Raw genomic sequence first — 5,836 nt, 5'->3', positions numbered from 1 at the left:
GGTTGGCACATGCACAGCATGTGTGTCATATTAGCATAATATACACACTGACATTTAGCTGATGCCTGAAGCATACGAGATCGCAGCCCACATTCAGTCACTTGGAGTCGGACATAGTACAGGGTGGACGAGTCGGCATTCCACTGAACCACTAAACTGCCTAGGATAGCCAGAGGTAAAAAAATTCCCTAAAATACTGTATATACTTGTGTAATAGCTACAGGTTTTTTTCCGAGACTTGGGGTGAAAGTCGGGCGTGCTGCCATTAAACTGAGAAACCCATGTTTTTTTTTCCATAAATATTTTCTGGGGTACTTGCCTTTATCGAACTACAGTACTCGCTCCTACTGGCTCTGGCTATTCTTGGAGGTTCCCATAGCGCGTCGCATGCCAGCTGGAATAAATGGTGATGCCCCACAGATCAGTGATGGCAGCATCTCGGAGGCTGTACTTTTGTTACTGCCAGCACCAAGAAGTCGGCACGGCTGCCTTTTGTTTTCTCACCAATTAAAAAAAGAAGGAAACTTAGGAATTCTCATACTACACTACAGCTAACACTGCCAACCTTCTCAAAAATCAAGAGTGTGGCTTATACACGGGCAATTCTTAAATATATTTTTGGAACATTATTTTTATAAAGTGCCGGGTGCGGCTTTTACCCGGCTGAGGCCATTACACAAGAATACACGGTATGTTCCAAGTCATCAGCCTAGTCTTCTTGTTTACTACAGATTTCTCACATAGAGTGGAAGTGTTAAGCAACTATTGAATGCTTGGGAAACTGATCGTAGTGCTCAAAACCTGTTGCAGGTTTTCTGAAAATGTTTATTCGTGAAGATTCGTGTAAAACAAGCACATCAAGAAAAGGCGAGGCTGCTATCATCGCCTTAAAATGTCAAGTGGATTACTAGTTCCGGGTTGTTCAGATATTTAGCAAAGGATCCGATGGGGATTTATTCAAGATACAGAAGCAGCTGTTCATGTACCTCATACTGCATGGCACACAGACATACTTGAATGATGGCTTTTCTATCTTAAATAATGGATTCCTTTCAACGCCTCCTCATCATCATCAGCCCAACTACCGTATTAACACGATTGTAAGTCGACTCAAATGCAAGTCGACCTCCCCATATCCTCCGCATACCCGAGGGAGCATTCGATAACGAAAATTTATTAATAGCTGACATGGTCACTGGACTACTTATCTTCACTAGTGCTGCCATCGTCATCGTTGCTACAGTCCCACACTGCGTCGTTGTGCCGCGAAATTTCACATTTGGCAAACGACCACACCACGACATCTTGTGGAATAGCAGCCCGCGCCGAATGCACCCAACCACACGCAGCGGCCACGAAGCCTCTTTTGACAGGTCCGGTTGGCGTAATTTTGCAGTCTTCTGCCGCCAGCCACTCATACTCACGGCGGAGCAGGTCCTTAAAAGGCGAAGATCTGGGCCTGTTTCATGACCATGTTGCACTTCACTGGCAGGGACCGATCGCACATTTCAGCGATGTACGCCGCAAGCTTAGCCTACAGCTCCGGAAAGCCTCCAGACTTCGTCACGGCGGAAATTCCTCACTTGCCGTCACAGGTGAAAATTTCGCTTAGCTGCAGTCGCCACTCTCACACTACCCGCTCAGAAACATGGAACTTGCAGCCCGCTGCACAGCGATTTGTTTCTTCGGTGTAAAGGATGGCAGTCCTTTTGAACGCTGCTGTGAACGAGTGCCGAATGATTAGTGGGCCTGGAGCATTCATGACGACTGAGGAAGCATAGAAGTAGCACGTAGGCGGCAGTTGAGTGGAACGCGTCAAACCAATGCTAAGTCAAAAAAGCTAAGCGCAACAGGCAAAGAGAAACCGGCGAGCGGTGTCTGCTCTTTCATGAACTACCGATGCTCCCTGCAAGCGCCGCCATTCTGAGGGTGAAGCCGCGAATGGAGCAGCGGCGTTTCCATAACTATTGACACCCTCTGATGAGTGTTGTGTGCACTGTAAAACTCACAAAAATGTTGAAAAACTCTTCCGAGAAGCGAACAAACATGCGGGATAGCAAAAAGCTACGGGTGGGGCCATAGCGCAAACATAAAATTGTAACTACGTTGTAGCTCCCGTTGGTCTCGCTTTTTTGGCGGTGCCATGTTTCGGTTTCGACTGCAAGTCGACCCCTCACTTCGGATTTTCAAATTTAAGAAAGTGGTCGACTTACAATCGTGTAAATACGGTATGTCCACTGCAGGACAAAGACCTATCCAATATCTCTCCAATTATTTCTGTCCTGTGCCAGCTGCGCCCAGCTCACCTCTGCAAACTTCCTAATTTCATCTGCCCACCTAGTTCTCTGGCACACCCTGTTACTTCTCCTTTCTCTTGGAATCCATTCCATTGTCCTAACAGACCATTGGTGATCTTGCTTCGAATCGTATGCCCTACTCATGCTCAGTTCTCCTCACTTTCAGCTGGGATATCATTGGCTAATTTGTTCCCTGACCCAGTAGCTCTCTTCTAGTCTCCCAACAATACACCGATAATTTTCGTTTAATTGTCCGCCATGCTGTCCTCAGTATTATTTCAATCGTTTTCGTTCAGTTTCTGCACCAGAGATTACTAGACAAGATACAGCTGTTATATACTTTCCTCTTAAAGGGCCCCTCACCAGGCCCCATAGCAAATTTTGGTTATAAGCTGGAAGTTGTTACGTGTCCTCAAGGGAGCACTCTGCCATAAGAAATTTTCAAATCAGCTCATTAATAGCAGAAATAGAAATATTTTAGTGCCACGAACCCATGATTTCAGAAGGTGTGCTCCACTGCCCGGCAAGACACTGTCTCCACTAGCCCCGTCTAGCCTCCGCAAGCGAAATTCTTTCCCTGCGTTCTCCCACACCGGACCTCGAGCATCGCGTGACGCATGCGTCACAGGCCCCACCGTGATTTTTTTTTCTTCTCGCTTTTTTTTTTCATTGCTGCGCACTCCGGCCGATGGCGTTGTGCACTAGCTGTGGTGATTATCTGGTTTCACACAGCGCACGATTTTGCACGCTGTGCACCAGGACAGATGGCTAGCAGTACAGTATAATTCAGTGCTCCATGAATACTGAGGCAGAACAAGGATTGCAGAGTGCAATCACGCGCTGGAACTCATGGAAACTGGCATAGCTTTGGTACCTGCGCATGTAACTGCACGACTGTGGGAACCAGCAGACGAAGCAGAAGTGCATCTTTTTTTTGCTTCGGTGCAAAGTAAAACAAAAAACTGGCAGGCATTCAGTTTGTGTATTTTATTATTTCTCTGAACTTCAATTCGTCAATTCAAGCAACAGATAACACAAATAACAGCAGTTGCCTTGAATAATTCTCGAAGCCGCGTGTCGCCACGAGCAATGTCACACTGCGGACATGAGTACGTAGACGCAGCGTTACTAGTACCTCACCATCGAGCTCAGAATGTGGTCGCCATGAGGGAAAGGAGAAACGGCGTTGGGATTGAAATTTCAGACCTTTCCGTGGTCCGTAGCGATGCAATTCTTTGCAAACACGATCATTAGTGCGCATTGTATGCTCTGCGCTTGTCAGGCTTGATGAGGGGCCCTTTAAGGGATACTGGCAAGCTGCGGTTCATAATCTGAGAGTGCCTGCCAAATGTGTTCTGCCCGATTCTCACTCTGATTTTTTGTGGGAAAGTAAAGCTTCTTTGATTTATTATTGTTAAACGCTACACCCATGTTACATGGGTGTAGGCGCGCCATCATGATCTCGCAGAAACTACAGTGGCAAGCATGGTCAGCCATTCATCGCAAAGAGCATTGCAGCAAGCCCAGGGGAGCTTGTCAATCCCAGCCCAATCCATTATTGTGGCCAGTTCAGGTAAATTGCAGCGAAAGGAAATATGGGATGTTCCGACGCAAGTTTATACATTTCGATGCGGCAAAGTTAGAAAAGCAAGGTCAGTTGGAAAAGCTTTCATCATAAAACCATTTGGGCAAGATCACCATGGCTTACACATGTTGCTTGTGTCATATTGTTAGATCGTCTGTGCAACTTTTTGTTTCTGCAGGTCATAGTCCTAGCTGGCCACAGACACGGGCACTTACATACACACAAAAAAAGACAAGAAAAAACAGAAAAAAACAGCATCACTACATGTCGAGTCGTTGAGTATGTAAACAGTGCATATGCTGAATCACAGAGGTTGAAATCTGCCACCAGTCTATGCAAGATGTCTGGGTTCTATGTGAATTGTTCTTAAAGCAATAGCACTGTTTTTCCCCATTGTGGGCTGCTTTCTGAGAGCTGAAACGTCATTTCAGTTGTTTTTTTAGTAGGAGCGGTTTCGTTTGCCACCATGTACCTTCTTGACAAGACTGGTTTCTATGGAACTCCTGATTTCGAGCCTTGAAAAAAAATTGCTTGCCTGAATGTTAACGACAGTAACTATTTCTTTAATGCCATAACGTGATCTTGCTAATGAGTGCCATAGCAAAGGTATTTGGTTTGCATGATGAGAGGTCTGAGAACAGTTTCGACTAACATTTCACCAAAGTGCACTGCAGTGCATTTTCCTGTCAGCTTCGTGGGTGCGGTTCACAGAGGCCTTAAGCTGTCCCTCAAGTCACTTTAAAATGCTTCTCATGAAGTCCTTTATAGTGTACGTGTCACAAGTTTGAATTAAGGGGCAGAGAAATTTTTTAATTTTATTGTCTCAGCAATTAATGCATCTTTTGCTGCCACACAAATGTCAATGAATTGGGAATGTGCCACAAAATGGATTTCTCCTAAGAGCAACAATGTGGGCGGAGTTGTTTTCAATCTGCCTTTAACACCCAGTGATGGTGTTCAGTGAAGCTTTAATCCAAGTAACAAAACACTAGGCTTGTTAAAACCTGATCCATGTAATCATTTAGGAAAGGATAATTTTGTCTTGGAAGTTGCTTGTTTTGCACTGAACATGCACTGGAGACCACTGAAATGTGGGCTTTAAAGATCAAATTTCGGGGTGGTTGGCGGGCAGCAATCTTCTTATTTCTTTGAAGAAAATACAGATATTTTCACTGTACCAAGTGTAACTGCATTCTATCCTTGCTTTAGAACCATTGCAGGTGTCAATCCTGGCAGGGGAACCAAGGTAGAGCGCACCAAGAAAAAGCAGCATTGCCTCTCCCCAAAAGTGGCTTCCCTCATCACATCGTTGCAAGACTATGACTTTCAAGTGTTCTGTAACTTGAAAACATTCTATATCAATGCACTGTGATAAGGTAACAACTTGTGGCATGCCTTATACCTTGTTTCTACCTCACTGCTTTAATGCAGTACTAGTCTCAAGCAAGGCACAGTTTGCCCAAGTCACTTTCCTTATACATATACTTGGCGTTACAGTTTAGTGACTGGTTGTATACATTGTAGTACTGCTGTCTCTATTCTAATAATATTTTAATTTTATATTGTAGTTGCAAGGTTGGACATACTGAGTGGGGTGACACAATGTTTTTGGTTGCACTATGATAATGTAACAACTTGTGGCATGCCTTATGCCTTGTTGTTTGTATCTCACTGCTTAATGCAGTACTAGTGGCAGGCAGAATTGGTGCTTGTTGGGAGAGTTGGTGGTTTGTAAGTGCTAAAACAAGATGGGACAAGAAAGAGCACCCAGCTTGAGCACTCGCTTTCAACTGTTTGTATCTTGCTGTTTTCATCTATAGATATATGCATGAACCATCAGCACGAATCTGTAAAGCACAATCGATACAACTCAAGCCTTTGCTGATTGCCAGCGATCCGAAACATGACCTCATTTATGATAGTTCCAGTGATACCATATTCACACACGTTACTT

Source organism: Dermacentor albipictus, unplaced genomic scaffold (assembly GCF_038994185.2).
Source record: "Dermacentor albipictus isolate Rhodes 1998 colony unplaced genomic scaffold, USDA_Dalb.pri_finalv2 scaffold_19, whole genome shotgun sequence".
Lineage (NCBI taxonomy): Eukaryota > Metazoa > Arthropoda > Arachnida > Ixodida > Ixodidae > Dermacentor > Dermacentor albipictus.
This window is presented reverse-complemented; position numbering follows the sequence as displayed.